General features: G+C 46.7%; 1 protein-coding gene across 1 annotated transcript in view; it reads right to left on the bottom strand.

Moving 5' to 3' along the window:
• The window catches only part of PTPRT (protein tyrosine phosphatase receptor type T), a 1,068,951-nt gene that overhangs the window by 702,079 nt on the left and 342,580 nt on the right, over positions 1-24,292 (bottom strand). The window lies entirely within an intron of this gene.

Here is a 24,292-nt window from a genome sequence, read left to right as displayed (position 1 = left end):
ACAGCTAACTGCAACCTCCAAGGGTGAAATGTGACATACAACCTCATGCAAGCTCGGGCTATCTCAATGGAAGCAGAACCTCTACAATACAGGACCTGTCATTCCAACACATTCCACAAAGACCCTTGCATTCAGGCCAAGGAGTAAATGCAAACTATCCGTTAATATTGCAGTCAGCACAGGGAAGGACTCTATGTATCACAGGAGGACATATAAGAAGTAGAATGTATCCAAATAAGCAAGGAAGATTGAGGAAATGTGAGAACCAACTAGAAGATGTTCGGCCTGGAATGGAGGGTAATACTTACTAAGCACTTAAGGAGTACCAGTGTGATGCTAGGTGTCTTTTTAATATACTCTTCAACTTAATCTTCAGAATGACCCTGGGAGGTAGAGGATTTTCATTGTATTTAAAGACTGAATGACTTGCCCTGGGCCACTCAGCCAGGAAGGGATGGAGGAAAGCCAGATTCTCTCCAACTCAGCGTTTACGCTATTGCTGTACAGTGAACGTGACTACTGTTTTTCAAGCATTAAGCAGGTTGCCTGCCCACAGAAAGGAAGGGAGCCTCTTTGGAGTTGCTTTGACAGATTAAATGGTTATTTCTAGTTCTTCAACCCTCTCTGGATCCATGTCCTGGGCCTCCCAGAAGAGGCAGAGGGCATGTCCCCAACCCTTGAATTTGGACTGCTTTGGTCAACAGGACGTCAACAGAACAAATCAAGCAGAGGCTTGAAATATGCATGCCTAGCTGGGCTTGTCCCCTTGCACTCCCACCACCTTTCATGAGGAGAATGTGCCCCAGGGAGCTGCTGCCCCTTTCAGCTTAGGATCAAGAAGAGATGTGCGTGGTGGAGAACGGAGCTCAGCCAGTACGAAAGAACCAAGCCATCCCCACCATGCAGCTCGGAGCACAGCCATGCGGTCAACAAGCCCAGCTCCAATCTGCCAGTCCACAGTCAATGCTCAGACCCACAAGTAGGAGAATAAATGCTCACTGCTGTTTGCCACTGAGTTCCCTCTCCATTTGCTGGGCAGCATCACTGTGGCAATTGCTAATTGATAAAGGTGCCTGAGAGGCAGAGCTGGGAAAGAAACCACGGGAGGCATATTTCCATTCAAGGAGCCTTCTAACAATGGCCTGGAGACACAGTGAGTTAGTTCCCTGCCGCGACAGATGGCTAAACAGAGCCTGGACAATGGAAGAGACGTCTAAGGAAATTCCACAATCAACTGTGAGGGCTGAACTCTGTGACGTAAAGCCCTATGATGCTAGGAAATAAACTGCATCATAAAACACAGTAGATAAACTCAGGGGATCCTGGCATGAATATTCCCACCTAGAAAAAAACTATTGCCTAGAAATCTTATTTTAACCACTAAAATCTTCCATTTGGAATGAAACCTTAAGACTGCTTATCCTCAGTCGAGATGAGTCACTTCAGAAAGTAGCCTCATTTATTCACCCTAATACCCAGAAGACTAAAGCTGCCACCTAGTAAGTGTTGGGCAATCTGTTGCTCATTGGGGTTCTAGAGGGTACCAGACATCCATAGCCCATCTTCCCTGGGTTCTGAATGAATTTAAAGATAGACACAGGAGTGGGGCACCTGGGTGGCTCAGTCAGTTAAGCGTCCGGCTCCTGATCTCGGCTCAGGTCATGATGTCTCAGTTGTGGGATCAAGTCCTGAGTCGGGCTCCGTGCTCAGTGTGTAATCTGCTTCAGAGTCTCTCTCCCAGTCTCCCCCACTCTCTCTCTCTCTCTCAAAATAATAAATAAATAAAATCTTAAAAAATATAGATACATGAGAGAGAGAGAAAATTCAAAACCCTCTACTTCATCATTCACAAAAGTGGATTAGAGAAAGTATCTTGGACTTCAGGCCAAATTAGGCTTCCTGCCTTCTCTTCTCTGCACCAGCACACACAGCAGCTATATGGTCATGGACTCCTTCCTTCTGACTCCACGCAGGTCCCTAGGGCCAGGGCTATCCTCCAGGGATGACCACACAGGACCACTGGGTAGGCCCATCCCCAAACGAGCCAACAAGAAGCAAGGGGACTAAGAGAAACAGGAACCTAGGCTCCCAGACTTTCGCCATCCCACCCATCAGAAAACTCTCCACCTCCTAGGATAAAAGCCACTGAAAGCGGCTCCCCGCCCCCCACCCCTCCGTGTTTCCAAGAGAGTCAAGTCTCCTTTCTTATGGCCTGGCAGTAACACAGGGTAAGTGGAGAGACGTCCCTTGTCAGATATATTATCTGTAATTATCACAACCTCCCCCATGAGGCAGCGAGGAAGGAAACACTGCATGGGGGAAATGGAGTACAGAAAGAAGACTGAGCTAGCATCCATGCCTCTATCTGTTGGTCTACATCCCACGGGGTTCCAGAAGGTTTCCCAGGAACAGGTGAGTGATGTCCCACAAGCCCCACGAATCTTGGGTGACTGGCCCTGCCACAGAGGTGTGGTACAACTACGGGTAGAGAAGGCAGCCTGAGAAGTGAGCAGCGCCTGGCTCTCTCCACTCAGAAGCCCATGGTGCCCCCATGGACATTTCAGTTCCTGTCCGCCTGGCAATCCACACCAGGTGGCATAGAATCCACAGCAGAGTCAGGAAGGTTGCCCTCCCACCAGCTCAGGCTCCTACTTCTTTTCATCCCAGCTCCAGTTGTGAGGCAAGCTCATGGAGGAGGCAGAGCCACATAACCTATATCCACTCACGTAAGTTTAGGGCTACTCTCTATCTTGCTGCCCCAATGACTGTTGAAGAGGATGCTCCATCTCCCTGAAGACAGAGCTGGTGAAAGTGCTTGACCCTCCATTTGGAGAAGTTGCTGGTGAATGAAGAGACCTGTCCTCTTTGTTCCAGGCACATCGCTGGATTACATTCCCCAGCCCCCTCTTAGAGGGTGGTGGGGTCATACAACTGGGTTCTTGCCCGAAAGTTCTAGCCACTTCCAGGCTTGGTTCATAAAAGCTACCTCTCTCTCCTCACTCCTACCCCCCATTGCTCTACCTTCCATTGTCTTGTCTCTCAAAGGATTGTCTTTGAACCAGGAGCATGAGCATCACCTGGGAGTTGGTAAGACATGCAGTATCTCAGACCCCACTCCAGGCCTACTAAATCCAAATCTGCATTTTTTTTTTTTTTCAAGATCCCCAGGTGATTTGTATGCACGTTAAGGTGTGAGAATCATTGCTCCATTGTCTTTCCCATCCACCAGCCAGCTGAAAGCATAGGATTCCAAGAGAAATGGAACACAATAAAAGGAGCCTGGCTCCTTGAATGACCATGACCATGAGGAAAGGCCACCCACCCAATAGGAACACTCATTTTGGCTTTAAGTAAACAAGGAATAAACTGTTATGGGGTTATTACGGGGCGCCTGGGTGGCTCAGTCATTAAGCGTCTGCCTTCGGCTCAGGTCATGATCCCAGGATCCTGGGATCGAGTCCCACATCGGGCTCCCTGCTCAGCGGGAAGCCTGCTTCTCCCTCTCCCACTCTCCCTGCTTGTGTTCCCTCTCTCGCTGTGTCTCTCTCTGTCAAATAAATAAATAAAATCTTTAAAAAAATAAAAAAAAAAAAACTGTTATGGGGTTATTAAGCCACTGAAATTGTGAAGTGTATTTCCGCAGCTAGCATTATTGTTTTGGCACCCCCGTAGAGCCCTTACTTCCTCCCAATCCCTTTATTTAAGGGGCTAAGACAAAAAATGATAGTTACTAAGCAAAGCAGCAAGACACGCCAAATAGGGACATCACTAAGAGCAGTGTCCTAGTGTAAACAGAAGCAGAAAGAAAGAAAAGGAAAACCATGCGCTCTGAGCATGAATTCTCAAAAAAGCAAGAAATATCTTGGATCTTCATTAAGATCACCTGTGTTCGGTGGGCCAGAGCTGGGTCCAGGGGCCAAGGTCACAATACCAAACACCCCCCACGACCATCCTGGCCCCTCATGTCTTATCTGGGTGACTTGATATGCATGCTGCAGCCTTTAGACTGGACAGAAAGGGATGTGTTTTGGTGCACGGCTCAGAGAAATAGACAAGACCATTGAAAAAAATAATAATAAAGGACAAAAAATGATGCCTGCCCAGCCCACCAATCCCAGCGCACCTACCTGCAAAGGAGGGAAGGGCGCAGGCCAGAAAGGTACAGCAGGAGGGAGTCCTGCTCAGGAATGTCTTGGTGAAAAACTAGAAGAATGAGCAGAGCTGCTCTGGAGTCCAAGTGACAGAAGGGGACATGGGGAAAAGTCAGCATCAGCAGGTGGCACCCCCAGCAGGAGGGCAGGAGTACTGCAGCACTGGGGAGAGGACTCAGTAGCAGCTGGGCTGGAACTCTCCGACGGCTTGCGGGAGTGCACTGCCCCGACGAGTCCAGAAAGGGCTCATTTCCGACATGAAACATCCAGGGCAACTGATCTTATTACTCATGACTAGGGAGAGCCTTCTGAGGGCACACAGAGGCCCAAAAGTCAAGCAGGTAGAGGCTCAGGGGACACAAGATTTAGATCCTGGTTTGATGACCTATAGCTGCTGTGATTACCATAAACTCAGGGGCTTAGTAGGACACAGATTTATTCTTGTATGGTTCTGGAGATCAGAAGCCTAAAATGAAGGTGTTGGTAGAGCTTCTTTCATTCTAGAGGCTTGAGAAGATCATCGGTTTCCTCATCTTATCCAGCTTTAGAGGCTGCCTACATGCCCTGGCTCCTGGCCCCTTCCTCCATCTCCAGAGGACCTCACTCCAACCTCAAGCTCCATTGTCACCTCTCCCGTTTCTGACTTTGACCCTCCTGCTTCCCTTTTAGAAGGACTCTTACACACTGGGTCCACCCAGAGAATCCAGAATAATCTCTCTATTGCAATATCCTTAACTGAATCACATCTGCAAATCCCTTTTGCCCCATAAGGTAACATGCAGAGGTTCCAGGGATGAGAACATGGTCATCTTTGGAGGACCATTATTCTGTCCCATTCATATTAACAGGAACACATATGGATTCCCAAGTCAGTGGACCAGAGATACAAGGATAGCAGGCCCATTCAGAGCCAGCTAGTGGATGCTGTCTAAGGGGCAGGTACCCTGGGGGAATCTGAGCACTCTTATGTGAGTGTAGAAGACCCCTTGCACCATCAGATCCTCTCATCACTGAAGTCTCAGAACGGTAGCATGAGGTGAAAGTAAAAGGTGAGGTCCTATCATTTGGCTCTCAATTTGGACAAAAAAAGAAAAAGGTTTGGGGCTACAAGTAGGGGAGGTCCGCCCTTCAGCAGTGCAAACTCATCAGGGCTGCTGGCCAGTGTGGACATCATGGTCACACACTGCTCCCCAGACAGCACCCCCACGTGGTTACCCATTCCAGGTTCATCAGATTGAAGACCCAAAAAACTGTCCCTGCGGTTTAGCCACCCAATCTCCGAACTCCCTCCCTGCGTTTGGGAAACTCTCCCACTTTGAAGCAGAGCCTCCCTTCCCCTACGGAAACAGAAAAGGCCAGACGCCCTCTTTCCCAGCCTGCTCTGCAGCTAAGATTCAGGCACACGTTTGGGTTCCACCAAGCCAGTGCACCTGACTCCAACTTCTGAACTAGAAGCCAGTGAGTCAAGGATCCAGGGTTCGGGGGCCCAGACTGAGAGAGTCCACTACAGAGAGGGTAGAAGCAGTGGAGGACGATGTTTCTGAGTGGCAGAGGTGGCAAAATCACAGTAGACCGAACAGGATCCAGCCTCATGCATCCGAAAGGACAGCTCTGGAGTACAGCACAGTGGTGATTACATCACAGAGAGAAGGGTGATGAACTCGGCCAGGTGGGTCAGGGTGTCTTCCAGGCGTGGGCTACCCAGAGCCGGGGTGGGAAGAATGCGAACACATGAAACATCCCCAGCCAGTGAACGCAGGATGAGCCCCGATGGTGGGATCTGGCTAGCTTTCCACCCTGCATGCACCTGCACGAACTCTAGCTCCTAGCAATCCTCCGCATGTATTGCTCAAAGTCCGCAAGGCATGTGCTCACTGGCGACTGAATTAAGGATGCCAATCCCCCTGTCCTCACTGCACTTCCAGCACAGAGCTCTCGAACGGCGCTGTCAGCTGTGGTTTCTCAGGGCTTGGGCAGGTCCTTGCCGGCATCTCTCTGCTGAGGTACACCCTCAGGGGACACACAACCCAAGTCAATAAGGTTCAAGAGACAGTTCCTCCTGCAAGCTTACATGGTCTGTTTTCCCCTCCTCCATCAGGGTGCAGGCTCACCCAGCACCATTGCCCCCTGAATTCCACTCGGCATCGTCCTCTGTGACAGATTTTTCTCCTCCACTGTGGCCCTGCAGTCACCCCCTACAACAGGCGCCCTCCCGTCTGCAGGACACACCTGAATATTCTCATATCCTAACCGCACACGGCTCAGTTTTCTCTCTCCCAGCACGCCTTCCCCAGGAATATCCTCAGTCGTGTTAGTGTAGATCACTGGATGTGAAGAGATCCTAGAAGGTTTACAGCTTAAATCTCCACGGCAAGGTCTAGGTGAGCCTCTCCTCTTTCCCCGTCAGGATTCCTTTCATGGATGTGTGCCTGGTGGTAATTTGGGAGAGCATTTCCAAGAGAGGGAATAGCATGTGCAAAGGCCCAGACACTGAAAGCCAGAACACTCAGCCATGCAAGCATAGTGTCTTTGCAGAGAGTGGGACCTCTAGCCGCCCCCGCCATATCCACCTTACAGGGGTCTGGCCACTTCCTCCGCAAAGGAAGGAAGCTGTATCTCTGACCGGAGCCCAGGCCTGCCATTTTAGAGATGGTTAAGGCTTGAGAACCCTCATCTACCAGCAGTTCGGTGGGACCCTCTTTGATCAACAGGTTGGCTTAATTAATATCATCCCGGGGCTGTCAGTTTCCCGGAGATCAAAAATAAGCCAGTCATTAGGCCAAGATCAGTCAGAAACAAGAAAGAGGAAGACTATAAATATATTCTTTTCCCTTCTCCTTTTTTTCCCCCCAAAATCCACTGACATGATAAGGAACATAAAACAGCATTAGTATCCTCATAGTTATTATACATAGCACCAAAAATCGTGGAGTTAAACCAGGAAGTACTCTCTGGCTGGCCATAAATTTTGCATTTTTCCCCTCCGTGCATAATAATGCCTTGATACGCGCCCCGTTATTGATGTGTCTGCAACACAGATCCCCTTTTTGGAGTCAAAACGCTCCTCCATAGCAGATGGTGGCTATTGTGTTTACACACGAGCACCTCAGGATTGCGTTTCCTCACGTCGGCAGTAAAAAGAAAGCCCTAAATGTGTTTTTAATGGCTTTGCACATTGTTCATTAAGATTACATGAGTGTGCTCAGGCGACTGGCAGCTGAGGGCCTGGAGCTCCGAGAGCTCCGAGCTGTCCCTGCAGACAGGTGGCCCCGCCAGCTTCCAGCGCCGGCCCCGACGTGAAGGGAGTGGATGGCAGCAGGGACCCAAATGCCAGGCCAAGCCAAGGCAGCTGTGATGGCACGGAGCGAGGGCTGGCCCTGCAGCCGGGAGGGGTGGCTTTCAGGAACACTGCTATGATTTCTTAGTTGTGTGACTTTGAGCCCGTCAATAAAACTCGCTGGGCCTCAGTGTTCCCATCTAGAAAATGGGATAATGAAAGCTTACACGTCCAACTTCTTTGACTATTTTCAGTGAATCTTAAATGAAAAACTGGACTTGACTCAGTAAATGTTAGTAAGAAATGGCCAGCAGCAGAGGTCTGTGTGCCCAGTGCCATTGATGTTGAATGTTACTTATGTTTATGGAGAACTTAGCATGTGCCAGGCACTGATCTAAGCATCTTTTAGCATCCCAGTGAGGGGGTACCATGCTATCCCTCTTTTAAAGCCAGGAACACGGAGGAAGAGGGAGTCGTTTGCCTACACAGCTGTCATCCACTCCGCGGTAAGCAGAGTAACAGCCTCCCAAAGATGTCCACGTTCTGGCCTCCAGAACCTGTGAAAATGTTACCTTAACATAGCAAAGGGGGATTAAAGTTGCAGGTGAGAGTAAGGCTGCCAATCCGAGGACCCTAAGATGGGGGTGGATTATTCTGTACAAGAGAGACAGAAGAGGCAGGCTCAGAGAGGGATTTGAAGATGCTATGCTGCTGGCATCGAAGATGAAGGGAGGAGCCATGAGCCAAGAAATCCAGGAGGGCCTCCAGGAACTTCCCGGAAAAGGCAAGAAAACAGATTGTCATCCTAGGGCCTCCAGGAATGGACAGAGACCCACAGACACCTTGATTTTTGCCCAGTGCAACCCATCTAGGTTCTCTGACCTCCTGAACTATACAATAAAAAATCTGTGTTACTTTTAGCCACTAAGTTGTGATGATTTGTTATAGCAACAATAGGAAACTAATACACACTGCAGACTTCCCTGCTTCTGGGTTTCTGCTCGGGTGATGCTGTACCTGAAATCCACACAGCCCAGCCCCGCCGTGGTCCTTCACTAAACTACTTAAATGCCGCTTACTGTCGGTGGCTTTCACTAATGCCCAGAGAATACTTATTCCCGCGCTGCTGATCCTATCTATTCTGGACAAGGCTACATTTAGAAGTCCCGAATGTTGACGTTTAGCTATCTGATCACAATATAAAGAGCAGGGGAGCACCAAAATATCCAAAGACACAACGCACTATAAAGTAAGAAAATGCATGTGGAAAAGCAGCACATTTCTACCAACAGTATCGTGAAAACTAACCGTCAGTAAAAGGCACTCGTAAACACAACAGTTTAAATAGCCAGAATAACAAACATATCACTCAACATCATCCATATTATCAATGAAAGCAATGTAATTATCATGTGTCAAAAAAAGGAAAGAAATTTGCTTCTTTTCTAATACACCAGAAAATAGGGGGGAGGCATTAATTATGGCTTAATGGATACATAATATCTATTTAAAACAAGGAAAATACCTCCTGAAGTTTCAAAGGAACTGAGCATTGTGAACATTTTGCCAGTCAATTTGTGTGAACAAGTAATAACTATTTCTGTAATCATTCAGACCAATAATTTGGGGTTTAATCATTTCATATGCAAATTTGTTAAGGCAATTTTCCAAGAAACAGCTATCTGATAACCCATGTAGGTATGGATGATGTAGTTTAAGAACAGAATTAAACCCAGGCAATTGGGTTTGAAGGTGCTGCTGGAAGGGGGTCTGTCCACAGGCGTGTCTTCCCAAAGACCAGGCACGTGGGCTGCCTGCACTCCTTCCCCATTCCTGAGAAAACCATGAAAAGCGGAGGGGAAGAGGGAGAGAGAAAGAGTAGCAAGGGAGGAAGAGAAGACAGAAGGAAGGAAAGAAGAAGAAAGCAGAGGAGTACACAGCAGGGAAGATGAGGGAGGAGGGGCAGAGGGAGGTGGTAGAGAAGGAGAAATACAGGTGAGGAAAAGAACAGTGAACAGGGAGAAAGGGGAGGATGGGATAAAGATGGTGACAAAGCAGAATACAATCGAAACCATGTGCCACCACTTCATTATTTCTCATCCCCTTCACTCCCCAAATACAAACAAAAGCCTTCCAGCCAACATTCCCCTTCTAGACCTTACCATGCTCCTGTGATGAGAACAGGCCCACATACAACCCTGTGGGGCACTCCAGGATCTGGGCTACCCACCCCCTTCACAACTTCACAGCTCGCCTCCCCCAGCATCTCAGCGTAGCTCAACATCCCAGCAGGAAAATCAATGTTATCGTCGGGAAGACAATGGAACCCTGAGCAGGACCCGCTGAGAACTGCTACACCCAACATGAATGGTGGGTGAGACATAAGGCTTGCTCTAGTCGCTCTTTGATGTGGGAAATAGCCCAACTCTTTGGGCAGGGTCAAGACAGAACTGAAGGGCAGATAATGGCACTCCCCCTTCCGACTCCCACCCCCTCCTGTGCACCTGTTCCAGTCACACAGAGCCTCTGGGAGCAGGGGAGCAAGAATTCTTGCTCCAGGTCCTCACCTGTAGCAGAGATGGGGCACCAGCGAAGCCTATGGTTCCCAAGTTTCATAGTCACAGGACTAGTTAGTGGTGGGCAAGGAGCTAGGACTGGCTTGGATTTTCCATCTAGGTTCCTTCTAGTGTGAGAGTGAAAGAGGAAAGACCCTTTTCCTTGGGTCTTGTTTCTGGAGAACCCAGTGATTTTTATGTCCCCCCAAGAGCTCATTCCCCTCAGTCACGCCCGCTAATTAATAATAACGGCAGCAGCAAACACACACTCTCACATGTTACTTAAGTGCACTCAATTCTAATACCAGCCCTGTCAGTAGCTGCTGTTGTCATCCTTCTCATACAAGTGAAGAAACTGGGGCACAGAGAGATTAGGTAACTCTCCCAAAGCCACACAGCTAGTAGCAGAGCCAAGATTCCAATGCAGGAAATCCTGCTCATCATTCAGCTCTCAGGCTCCTGCTCACAAGCGGGGGTGCTGTGTTCGGAGGCAAGGAGGGATCTCGTGCTCCCCGGGGTTAGCCAGCCGTGCCCTGGGAAGCAGGGCGCAGACAGCAAGAGGGGCAAAGAGGGAGAGGAAAGAACAAAAAGGAAATCAGTTGTCAGGCTGCTGCCATATTAAGAGTAACGAGAACAACAGGGCTGCCTGTAACATTGTCAGACCCCAAATTGTTCCTGACATTCACTGGGCTGAGTCCTTTGCTCCTGCAGCTCTAAATCTCTTAAATTGAAATGACATGGAACTAAAATATATATTTCTTTTAAATCTCCAAACTCTTCACACATCCATTGGCATGATAATATTTTGATTAGTTACATTTATGCTCCAATTACACTCACAGAATGTTCAACTGTGTCTTATATATAGCATGTTTGCCATGCTCCATGGAAAATACGGGATTATTACCCTCGTATATTTGCAATGGGAAAAGACACAAATGGAAGTGGAGAGGAAGGAAAAAAAAAAAAAAAGCAAAGCGAAGAGATGACTAAGCCTGTTAAAATAGTGCTGTCTTGCCTTCACGTTACTAAATTGGGTCACTGCTATTATTTCCCAAGCTTTAAAATACCAGGGCTCAGAGAAGCATGCAGTATTCGAGCCTACCTTCCCTCACCTGACACTTCTACCTCCCCTCCTAACAACGGGGTCTGACCCGGACAGCAACCTGATCACGCACCCACTGAGTGGCAAGGTCAACAGTGGGGGAAGGTCTGTGGTTTTGTGCCTTTTTTCTGGAGAGAGTGTCCATCTCTTTCTCAAGGAGGTCCTTAACCCTGTCTATCATAAATATATAAATAAAAGTTAAGAGCCCTTGGAGCCTTGCAAAATGCCTGCACTGGTAACCCCAGGATAGACTTCTCACCGTGAACGCTGGCTAGATGCCATCACGTTAGTTTGCTCCCCACTGGAAGACCACATCGTGGTTGTCCGGGTCAGGGTATGACCCTCTCAAATGCTGCTATCAGATGGGCCCCTCCCTCTGCCCCACAGAGACGGGGGTTGTCTGCACCCCAACTCCACAGCACCCTCCCCTCAAATCCTCTGCCACCGGGGCCTCCCTCTTCCACTTGTTCTCCCTGCCACAGCCTCCCTAAGTCAGCTCACTTGTACTTCTATGCCTCAGTTTCCCCATCTGGATCCATGGTTAACCCCTCCACTGATTTCCTCACAAAGTCCACTGGAACCAAGCTGTTTACAAACTGAATGAAATCGGTTCTAACCTCAGATATTACTTACACACCCACGATGTGTCCGACACTTTCCAGAGAAACAGCCGTCGGCACGACAGTCTTTGCCCCAGGTGCTGATTACAGACAAGTAAGAGGCTGTGAGGAGGATGTGGGGAGTTCTGGGATAAGGGCGTGGACATGGAGAGAGATCTAAACCAATTTTGATTTTGGAGGGTGTGGGAGGTATAAAAAGAAAAACAACTTCCTGGAGCAAATAAACTCTACACTGAGGCCTACGTTATTCGGGAGCCAGACAGGAAGAGAAGGAGTGGCCAAATGTTCCCTACAGATGAAATAGCCTATATCAAAGCCAAGAAGACATAGACAGTCTCTAACCCATGGATATATGATACCAAAATATAGATACAGAGCAAGCACCTTATAGACCACCTCTCTAGCCTCCCATCCTTGTTTTATAGACAAAGAACTTGACTTACAGAGAGGTTCTCAGTGACTTGCCCAAAGTCACAGAGCCAACAGGTGTCAGGGCCAAGAGTCAGATGTAGGTGCATCAGACTCCAAGGTCAGTGCTATTTCCTCTGAAACAGTGGTTCTCAGATTGCAGCATGCATCAGAAATCACTTGGAAAGCTTACTGAAAGATTGCTGGATCCCACCCCCAGTGGGTTTGGGATGGGGCCAAGAATTTGCACTTCTAACAACTTTCTAAGAAAAACTGATGCAGCTGATCCCCGGGCCACACTCAGAGAACCACTGGTCTAACTGGGTCTCCACCTGCCCTCGTGGGCCTGAGGTCCATACACTGGGGCCGAATGACAAGCAGTACCATCCCGCTCTCCCTCTGGGGCAGGCAATGATGCTAACCTGCTAGAAGGGGTTCCCTCCGACCCTGGGCCACACGCTGCCCCCCTCTCTCAGGAGCAGGAGGGCTCCAGCCACTGCCCATCAACCGTGAAGCTTGTCTCTGCTGCCCCACCTCAGCAAGGCCTGTCCTCTGAAACTCCCCCTTCAATCATTGCCAATTACTGTGAATATCATCAGCCACTTACTGACTCCCCCAAATGTACTAGGGTCTGCATAGAAAGTAGCACAATAACTATTCCTCCTCTTTCACCATCCTCTAAGGAGATACAAGAACTTGACAGCTGTTATCCGATTAATCCTGACAGCATTTTTTTTTTTTTTTAATGTAAAGGTATATCTTTCATCTAAGATGAGAAAAGCGATTTCCTTTTCTGAGGTGAGAATGAGGGCAAGGAAAGGCCAAGTGACGCGGCCAGTATCACTAGGGTTGTTTCTTGCCTCTTTTCTTCTGCAGGGACAGTGGAATACTGGAGAACACGGACTCTGGGCTCAGATTGCCTTATCAAATCCCAGCTCTCCCAGCTACCAGCTGTGTGACCCTGGGAAAGTTACTAAACCTCTCTGAGCTATAAAATGAGAGTGGTAATGGGAATAATGGTACCTGCCTGGGAAGTCTGTTACGAGAACTTGATGTATTTATGTAAGTTAAGTGCTTAGAACAGTGCCCAGCACATCGTGAGATCTATGTAAACGTTAGCTGTCAAGGTCAGCTTCGGCGGCAGCACCCTGAGCCCTCCTGTAGATCTCTGACTAATGGAGAGTGAGACAGGTGGCCCCTACAAACCAGCAGGATAAGATAGGCCCCAGGGTCACTCTCCACACACGGGATGACTCCGGGAGGCACAGCTGTCTGCAGTTTACCCCAAGGAGCGTCCCTCTTCGTCAGTAGTTCTCCAAACGTGGTCCCCCAACCTGCTACAGCAGCATCACCTGGGAAACTGACAGAGAAGCAAGTATCTCAGGCCCCACCCCAGACGTCCTGGAGCACAAGTTCCGGAGTGGGACCCAGCCAGGGACGGGACCCAGCCAGGGACGGGACCCAGCCAGGGACGGGACCCAGCCGGGGATGCTCGAGTTTGAGAAGTACTTTTCCTGCAAACAGATTTCCAGGGCTTCAACCTACCTGGGGAGACGTGTGCTAGTTCCTGTGCACGGGGTGTTGCCTACATTCCCCACGAAGGGACAGGCCATCCGGGGGAGTCACAACACTGTACCGTGGGTCCAGAGCCTGTGCTCTTGACCGCAGCCCTCAACCACCCCGCGTGAACCCGCCTTCCCACTCCCACTTCCAGGAAGACCTGTGAGCACCACCCCTCGCGGGCCAGCCTGGGAGGGGCACTCACAGCCCTGAGAGGGGACGCAGCTGCCTGTGTGTGTCACAAGGCAGAGAAAATTCTGTCTCGTACAAATAGACATACAGTCTCCCAGTTCCACTTGCAACCTTGAAGCCACCTGCATGTCCCCATGGCTGTCAACTGGGGCATCTTAAAATCACACCCCGGGACCCCCTGATATTCTTCGATGCCTTCATCCTGACTGCTCATTCTCCTCTCACCCTTCCCTCCTCAGCTGGTTTCCAACCCTGTCACAGACGCAGGTCTGATTTCCTACTTCCATCTTCCATGTCTCCCAGGACCAGCTCCAGGCTCCTTCCCTGGTCCCACTTCTCCTGCCAGACTCCACTTCGGACTTTGCACTCCTTGACCACAATGCAAACAGCCCTCTGCCCAGGTTACCCTTCCTACCACAGTGGTCCACCCCCTACAGTCCAGAGCTACAGTCCAGAGGATTCTATACTCCACGCTGCCAAGGAGGAAGACCCTGTCAGCTCCACTCCAGCTCAGCCTTGTACTTCCCCGTGGGCCCTGGACACAGATGGAAAGACAGAGTAGCACGAGCTGAAACGAGGAAGCTAAGGGGGGGCTCTAGGAATGAAAGCTGCCAAGGGGGGCATGGGTTGTGTATTCCTTTGCCGGGGCTGTAGTAACAAAGTACCACCAACAGAGTGGCTCCCACAACAGAAATTCCCTGTCTCACAGTCCTAAAAGCTGCAGTCTGAGACCGAGGTGTTGGCAGGACCGGCTCCTTCTGAGGGCCGTGAGGGAGGACCCATACCATGGCTCTCCCCTAGCTTCTGGTGCCTTGCCTGGTAGAAGCATCCCCTCAATCTCTGCCTTCAGATTCACCTGGCATTCTCCCTCTTTGTGTGTCTGACTCCTAATTTCCTCTTCATAAAGACACCGGCCAGATTGGATTAGGGGCCCACCTACTCCTGTAGGGCTCTTCTTAACTCATCACATCTGCAATGGCCCCATTTCCAAATCAGGTCACATTCTGAGGTACTGGAGGGTTAGAACTTCAACGTGTGGAGGCAGGCGGGCAGATACAATTCAGCCTAGAACAAGCTTCCTAGAGCCTTACTGTGCTCGGGGCCCAAAGAGGGGTCTAAGACCATCACTTAGGAGGATTTCTATAGAAATAATCAAACATCAAATTTGGAGACGTGCTGTAGTAGTAATTGTTTTTCATTATAAAGTGATACCTGGAGGGAAAAAAAAAAAAAAAAACAGGAAAGTAGAACCAAGTGGAAAAATTACCCACTATAGAAAGACAACCACAGGAGCATCCCCAGTGTGTCCTTATAGTCACACTTCCTGGCACGGGTTAGTCGCTTTCTATGGAACTGTGGCATTTAATTGGGCTTGGGACTTCACTTGGTAAACCCTTCCTGAAGGAGAGGCTTAATGAGGGATTGCAGCTTCTAATGAGCTTGTCTGCACCAAAGCCACACTGGCAAGGCCGCTGGGAAAGGCCCCGGCATCCCGTCCATGGGATTCACCGTGCACTGATGTCGCCAGTTTGTTCTACAACAAATGTCTATCGAGCGGGTGATGCGCCAGGCACTGTTGTAGGCCCTGGGAATACAGCTGTGAACAAAATAGTCAAGATACTTCATCAGAGAGAGTTTGCTGAGATGAAAATTCGCCTTAAGAGCCTTGGAACAAGTTGAATAGGACTTCTGGAGGCGGCCCCCCCAGGGGTGCACGGCAGCCTTTCATCCCCCAATTTCCTCATTTTGAGTTCCTGATTTTTAGCTCATCTTTCCATGCTCTGAAGTGCCTTTTCAGTGATTATTTCCCCAGGAAGAACCTATGAATGGCGTATTTTCTGAGCCCATGCATTTCTGACACTGCGTCATTTTTACAGTGTAGGTCACAAGGCTGCAACTACATCTCCTGAGTCTCAAGCTATCCCCTTCTGAACAGCACAGACTCACACTTCTCACACTTTGCTGATGGAACAAGGACAGTGGGCTGGTGCCTTGTCTGTCAGAGGCCCTGGCTTGGATAGCCCCCTGCTTGAGAAGCAGCTAGACGGGCCCATTTCCCACCCTAATTCCTAATGTACAGAAGATTCTTCTGTCCTATGCATTTGTGCTTGGGAGCACAGTAGGACAATAAAGATGCAGGCCAACCCCAGTTCTGCCATTGCCTACGTGCATCATGGGGCAAATTACGTAGACTCACCATGCCTTTGTTTCCCAATCTGTGAAATGGGGACAATGAAAATGCCAGCCTCCCAAGATCAGCATCAGTATTAACGGAGTTAATTTATGGAATGGCTCAGAAGACAGGCTGGCAGGCTTCTCCCATACAAGGCCAGATAAGCAACATTTTAGGCTTTACAGGCCATAGAGCTTGTCATAATGACTCGACTCTACTGTTGGGAGCATGAGAGCAACCAAAGACGATAAACGAATGAGTCTGCACTCCAATAAAACTTGACAAAAACAGGTGGCAGAGGCAGCCCTTGAGCTGTAGTTTGCAGACCCCCGACTTAGAAGAGTGCCCAGCAAATACTAAGCTCTCAATAAATGTTAGCTGTTATTATTATGAGCTTTGATTAGATTCAGGAGGATGGCGGTTGGATGATCTCCTATGCTTACTGTCTGGTTCTCGGACACCATGAACAGATGGTGTACATGAAAAACCCCCATCCAGAGAAGCATCCCATCCCACCTATGGCGCTCTACTCGTGAAAACTACACCTTCCAAGATGCAACTTGCCACCATAACTTCCTTGCTAATTTCTGCCTTGTTGTATTTTTGAGTTTCAGCCTCCAGCAAGACACAAAAAGAAAGGGTAGGAAGAAAACAACAGAACTTTGAGAAAGCCCTGTTCGTGCTATAAGGGATGTCTGTTCCATTTTAGGTTCTACTAGAGAGACGGAAGAATTAAAGCCCCATCTCACTTTTGCTGGGGGCACAGCTTTAAGTGCCTGATTTAATGTTTGTTTGCTTTTTGGGTGGGTGGGGGAGCGCAGAGGGAGAGAGAGAATCTTAAGAAAGTTCCGATGCGGGGCTTGATCTCACAACCCTGAGATCATGAAACCAAGAGTGTGATGCTTAACCAACTGAACCACCCAGGGACCCCTTAATGTTCTTCTTGATCATTCATTTAGCGTTAGAGTTGGGGGATGATTCTCCCAGATTCTGTCAAAGAGATGCCTGTCTTACTTGCAAGAGGTCAGATTTCGAAAGGATCTTAGCATTTATCTCCACCCTGGACTCTGAGCATCCAGAGTAGTGTTGCTAGGTCCTGAGCTCTCCTTCATGCCCTCTGTCTCACTACAAACATGTGGCTCCCAATTCTTTATCCACTTTTCAGGACTGAGTTTTTCCTTCACCACTTACACCAATGGCCCTGCTGTTTTTAAGAAGAAATGAAACATGATAAAATATTCATCTCACAAAGATCAATGTCTCTTATCAAGGCTCCAACAGAAAAGGAGGGTCCATGCTGGTATGTCAAGCAGGTAGAGTTTTTGTACAACTGGACCTTTACATGACCATTAGAAGGCTGGGGGAAGAGTCATCAGGAAAGTTCTCTTTGGGAAACTCCTAAGTACAGGGATCACCGCAAGACTAGTGTCTAATTCTGGCTGCCTGTGGCCCCACAGTGGGTGCTCACCAAACTCAGGCACAACCCTGTGTCTGCTGTGCTGACACCTCTACCTACGCCTGTCCTCAGTTGCTGGAGGCTCGTGGCTTCCCAGCTCTTGGGCCTTAGAGATCTCTCACTGGTGGAATCCAGCTGGGACCCCACAGGCTAAGGAGTCTAGGAAAAGTAGTTCCCAGCCTTTGTGTCCCAGCTTGGAGGGCTGTGTATCAATTAGTAGTGGAGACCAGCAGGATGCAAGTTGGCACTTCTGATCAGTTTAGAGGCTGAAGCAAAAGCCCAGGCAAGAGACGTTGGTGCCACTGTCATGGGCCACTTCTCCCTCTTGCTCCAAGGACCCCTAACCTACTCTGAGGCTGGGCAGGGAAAGTGGACAGGACTGAGGACGGTATGTGGGACACACAGCACTATCCTGCCAGGTGTGAGTACAGGCCCCAGATGAGGTGGCTGCTTCTTATTTGCTGGCCTTTGGGCAAGAAGGGCTCTGAGATGGATGGAGAACCAATGTTGAGTCAGATACCCTGGCTCTGAGCCCTTTCTACCATAATCTACCCAAATGCAGGAGTTTCCCAGGGCTGTCCTAACAAATGACCACAGAGTAGGTGGTTTCAGGTGACAAAAATTCATTCTCTCTCAGTTCTGGGGGCCAGGAGTCTGAAATGAAGGTGTCAGCAGGGCTGCATGCTCTCCAAAGCCTCTAGGGCAGAATCCTCTCTGGCCTCTTCCAGCTTCTGTTGGCCACATCACTCCAGTCTCTGCCTGTCTCCATGGGGCCTTCTCCTCTGTGTTTCAAAACTCCCTCTCCCTGTCTCTTACAGACACACCTATCATTGGATTTGGAGCCCATCCTAAATCCAGGATGATCTCGAGATCCTTAAGTACATCTAACAAAGAACCTTTTTTTTTTTTTTTTTCCCAAATAAGATTTCCAGGTTTTGGGGGTGTTAAATTTTAAATTTTTCTGGGGGGGGGGGGCATTATCAACCCACTACAACTACACTGAGCGACCTTGTGCATGTCACTTACCCTCAGGCTAAGTCCACATTTCTACACCGATAAAACAGGTAATGGGAGGAGAAGACTTAGCCAGCACAGTTACTGGTGCAGGGAAAGCCTGCATTAAAAATCTGCTGAATCTGAATCAGGCACCCACACCGTGGCCACAGAGTGCACTCCTAGGACTGGTTAGGACATGGAGATGGACTCTGTTCATGGAGAGCTAAGACAAAGCGTTAAAGCCCAATTCATATTGACGACTGTGCTCACTTGCCTCAGAAGTATTTTCCAGGTCTAAAGCCAATGCTGTATGAAACAGCACCTGGTGCCTCCAGCCCTTCATTTATTAAATGGGCAGGGCAGATGGAATGGTTTCCAGATTCCCTCCAGCTCTCACAGCCTACGGTTTAAGGATTCCTATAAAAGTTTGGGCATTCGATTGACGACAAGGAACTAACTCAACAAGTGAAATACTACCCCCACCCACAAGGTGAAAATCAGATTCAAGAGGGATCGCCTCTACCCAGAAGGGGTTTTCAATGCTTTTGCCCCACGTGGTTGACCACCCTGTCTCAGAACTCCCCGTCCTCCAGGCTCAAGGCTGAACCCATTTTCTAACCATGGGACCCAAAACAAACCCCTTTCCACCTTTTTTATTTTCTTTTATGCTTTTAAAGTGTCAGAAAATAGAGAAGCCTACAAAGAATAAAATAATAAACATCCTAAGCTCTACTATCCAGGGTTGGCCACCATTAACATCTTGACGTATGTGCTTTGCCTTTTTATTTAAAAAAAAAAAAAGATCACTTTATTGTTATTGTGAAAATGATACACATTTTGAAGAACTGAAGAAACCACAGAAACATACAGAGATGCAAGTTTCAAAAAAAAAAGTCCCAAGTCTCACCACCCAGAAATAGCTCTGGTTACCATATGGCAAACATCATAGTAAATATCTTATGATCTATATACAGAGACAGAAAGGATGGATGAGGGGTGGCTCGATGGACAGAAGAGCCAATAGAAATACTACCAAATGTGGGTAAAAAAATATTATATGCTATTTTAAATTCCCTACGTGTCATTTATTTTGACTTGTCTTTAACAGAAAAAGGAAAACAAAATTGAAAGACATCTAGACCTTCCAATGTTTCTTCACCATGAGATTTTTGCCAAAAGATCCCTATGAGGTGAGGAATACAGACTGTGAAGAGAATGTTAACAGTCTGGAGTAATTACATTGTTTTTTAACTATTTATTTTAATTTTAGGCACTATTTAATGATGCCACGCTGTGAAAGAGAGCAGGATTTTTCTCCCACATTTCCTCTCAACTTCCCTCTCCCCGTCTCCCGATTTCTCAGCTTTAATTGTTGGTGGCTCCTTCCGTGACGCTGCCTTCACATCCTGATCTATAACTGTACTTGTCAGAGTTATTTATTGTTAATTCTACATTTCCACGGAGTTGCTGCTCATCATCAATCCTTATACCATGAGTTCTGAATTCATGAATCTTTTATTTTATTCACTCTTAATTAGCTGGATTTTGTGATTCAGTATTTTTTTCCCAAGATCTCATGGAAGTTATATTTACTCTAACTGAGTACGTTTATTCTTGAGGACAATTGTTTGTGGGCTTTATATCCTGTGATATTCTTGGGCTGTCTTTTCTTGCCATTAAATCTACTGCACATTATTCCATTGTCTCCCCAAAACCGAATGCTGAGGCCAGTTTAATTCTGTGTGCTTCTTCTAAAGGATGTTCCTGAGTCTGAAAACTGGGGAACTTCTCTCTTTACCCAAAGGTTTAAGAGCTTCACTAGCATATACCTGGACAGTCAACATTCTATACCAAATTTTCCTGGAACTCATTTTTTTTTTTTTTTTTTACTGTGGTAACATAGAACATAAAATTTGCCATTTTACCCATTTGTAAGTTTGTAATTCAGTGTCATTACACTCACAATACTGTGCAGCCATCACCACCATCCGTTTCCAAAACTTTTTCCTCACCCTAAAGGGAAATTCTGTAACCACTAGGTGGTAACACCCCATTATAGATTATGTTATAAGTGGAATCCTATAATCAAAAAAAACCCCACCAAAACTAGACAATAAAAAGGGTTAGGGAGATGTGGACAGATCAGAACCCTCATACACTGCTGACGGGTAGGAAAGACAATGCCGCCGCTTGGCAACACATCATCTTCCGAGCTGCAAATTTAGTGATGCGTTCATCTCAGGAAAGTTTTCCTATTCAGAAGCAGAACAGCATAATTCCACTCTTCTGAATCACAGCTCTGCTATATATACTAACTGCGAACTTAGGCAAGTGACTTGTTAGGTCTTAATTTCTTCATCTGTAATTTGAAAATACTAATGGTATTGACCTCAGACTCTCGTGAAAAATTAATTAAGGCATGTAAACCTCTATAATGAAGCATCTCATGCACAGTCAATTCAAAAAGGATTTGTTCTTATGTTAAACTAATCTATATTATGTGATCTATTTGAATAAATCATAATGTTTCATATACATACAAAAACCTAAAGATCTATGCCTTTGAATAAATCTTTTCATTCGTTTCCTTCTAACTACCTTTATATTCATCTTCCACGGACTATTTCCATCACTCTCACCTGCATTCATATGCTTGTCAAGACGTTCCTCCATATGTCTGTTTCCAGCAGTGTATATTCTATTTTGCTTTTCCTTCTTTTTTCCCATTCCTAATTTATCTAGGGGCTCCTTAATACTATGAATGGTATTTTAGGCCTCCACATGTTTCCTTTTGTCCCCATTAATCCCTTCCTGTAAATTGATCACCCCATCCTTGAACTCTTCCCTTACTGTCTTCGTGATCCCATCAGGTTGTTCCATACAGGAAAGCAATTGTGAATAATTTACTTCTCCTTAATTAATACCTCTTCCTAGGTTGGAAATACTGCTCTTGCACGGTATAGCCCCCTGTCTGTGTGTTCTTCTATGCCTTCCATTTATTTAGATTATTTATTTATTTTTTTTTTTTTTTTTTTTACTATGCTCAAAAGTTGCCGTGCCCTTTCTTTCCTTCTGGCTTTGCTTGGGTGGCTCTGTCCTGACATTCTATTTGCCATGATATATAGCAAACGTGACACTTATCTCTCTTCCCACATAGCAGGGAACAGTTTGTTTTCCCCTTGAAGCTGAAGTTTGAAGACTGAGTATTCTTTGTGCTGCCTGATTTTTGTAACCTAATGGACCAGTGACGGGAAGAAGAGAGCTCAGCCAGGGTGATGTTCTGTCATGGTTAGAATACTGGAGATCTATTTCTTTGTCTCAGATTTTGTGAAATAGGCTGTAATCAGATTCCAGCTACTTGCAGATATTCACTCTTCCTATGAGGAGATATTCTCTATTTCTACTGTATTATTTCTCCAAACCAATGTGTAGTCCTGCAGCTTTGGCTACCTTCAGAGAAGGTTAACCACCTCTGCAACCTTTCTCTCTCCCCTTGTCTCTACTGCCACCCTTGCCCCAGGCCATCTTTCTTATTCCTTTGCCAAACACCAGAGGTTAATGTTACTCAAATTTGCTTTCCTCCACCAGCCTGATTGGTGCAGCCACTCTGGAAAACAGTACGGAGGTTCCTCAAAAAGTTGAAAACAGAGCTACCCTACGACCCAGCAATTACACTACTGGGTATTTACTCCAAAGATACAAATGTAGTGATCCAAAGGGGCACCTGTACCCCAATGTTTATAGTAGCAATATCCACAATAGCCAAACTGTGGAAGGAGCCGAGATGTCCATCGACAGATGAATGGATAAAGAAGATGTGGTATATACATACAATGGAATATTACACAGCCATGAAAAAATGGAATCTTGCCATTTGCACCAACGTGGGTGAACTAGGCAAGTGATGGATTGTGCTAAGCGAAATAAGTCAATCAGAGAAAGACAATAATTACTTTATCTCACTGATATGTGGAACTTAAGAAACAAGACAGAGGATCATAGGGGAAGAGAGGAAAAAATGAAACATGACAAAATAGAGAAGAAGACAAACCATAAGAGACTCTTCATCTCAGAAAACAAACTGAGGGTTGCTGGAGTGGGGCGGGGGGTAATGGGGTGGCTGGGTGATGGACACTGGGGAGGGTATGTGTTGTGGTGAGCACTGTGAATTGTGTAAGACTGATGAATCACAGACCTGTACCCCTGAAACAAAAAATACATTATATGTTAATAACAAAAAAATGTTGCTTTCCTCCAGATGTCTGGGTATTACTGAGAAATCTCAGGATAGGCTTTCTGGTAGGTGGAGAAAGAGAAGTCCAACTATCTCTATCACAATAGTATTTTCTGTTTAATGTTTATTGCATCTGATTACACCATTTACTTTCTTTAGATGCTCTCATGAATTTTATTTATTGCTCTTGTATTTTTGTTTGCTCAGTTCAACAGGTATAGGGCAAGCAGAATTCCGTAATACAGTATTTCTGTCCATGATCTTCACCTGAACATCTGAGTCACATTTTCCATATGTAAGTTGATATAATAATAATCATACTGAATCCATGGATTTTTTTTAGTTGTACTAAATTAGATAATATATGTAAATTGCTTTGCAAGCTTCCAAATTTTATATGAAGAGTAAGTATTCAATAAGTGTATTTGTGAATGAATGAGCTGTTATTACTCTGTGGAAATGAACTCAGTTCTCTAATTCACAGGACTATAAAATGTTAGTACTTAAGGGAATCCTAGGAATCACATAGCCCATCCCACTTATTTCACAATAAGGAAACAAAAGCCATGCCATTATCTGTAGTACTGTGCTTCTTCAAGAGGTGGGCGACACAAGAATTCAACTATCTGTAATCTAACAGCAAGCAAGTCACTCACAATAATTCTTCTTGAGAAAAACCCTTATATTTGAGAAAAATATTTTCATGTATTTCTTATGAGGAAGGTCTTATCCTTCACAAGCCCCCTTGCCTTCACTTAACACCAAGATGGGCTAAGATATGCAAGCTTGTGGGTAGAAACTGGAAGCAAAGCTTAACTGCTTTCTATAAATTGAGGGCAGAAAAAATACTGCAGAAGGGGGAGAAAAAAAACAGATGAGAAAGGAAAAGCTAAATAAAATCAGTGGAAGTACAGATGAGAATGGGCATTGAAAATTAAGGCTTTTTTTTTTAAGATTTTATTTATTTATTGATTGATTGATTGATTTGATAGGGAGAGAGAGAGCACAAGCATGGGGAGCAGCCAAGGGAGAGGGAGAAACAGGCTCCCCACTGAGCAAAGAGCCCGATGTGGGGCTCGATCCCAGGACCCTGGGATCACAACTCGAGCAGAAGGCAGACACTTAACTGACTGAGCCATTCAGGTGCCCAGAAAATAAAGGTTGGATATTAATTTTCAGTTGTTTGCTCTGAAGTGTATACTTTCTTCATCTCATACACAGAGCATTTACTAAAGTCTACACTACTCACAGATGTTTTTGTAGTACGTTCTTTGGAAGAAGCATGCATGAATACATTTAGATCTGAGTAGAGAGCAAATAGACACATTCACTTACAAAAGCTAAAGACATGAGACCTCCTGGAGTATATATGTCCGTCAGTTGTATCTTCCTGTGTTCAAACACAGTCCTGGGGCAGAAGATGGGGGTGAGTAGAGGGTTGGTCCTGGGGTTCAGGGTTTGTCAAGTGACTGAGTGGAAAGATTTTAACCTGAAGCTGAAGGGACTGCCAACACCTAGGGAGGAAGCCAAGCCCAAACCATGATGGAAATCAGAGACTCTAATAC

Source organism: Phoca vitulina, unplaced genomic scaffold (assembly GCF_004348235.1).
Source record: "Phoca vitulina isolate PV1807 unplaced genomic scaffold, GSC_HSeal_1.0 scaffold22, whole genome shotgun sequence".
NCBI lineage: Eukaryota > Metazoa > Chordata > Mammalia > Carnivora > Phocidae > Phoca > Phoca vitulina.
The sequence above is the reverse complement of the archived record's forward strand: the minus strand, read 5'-3'. Positions and strand labels throughout refer to the sequence as shown.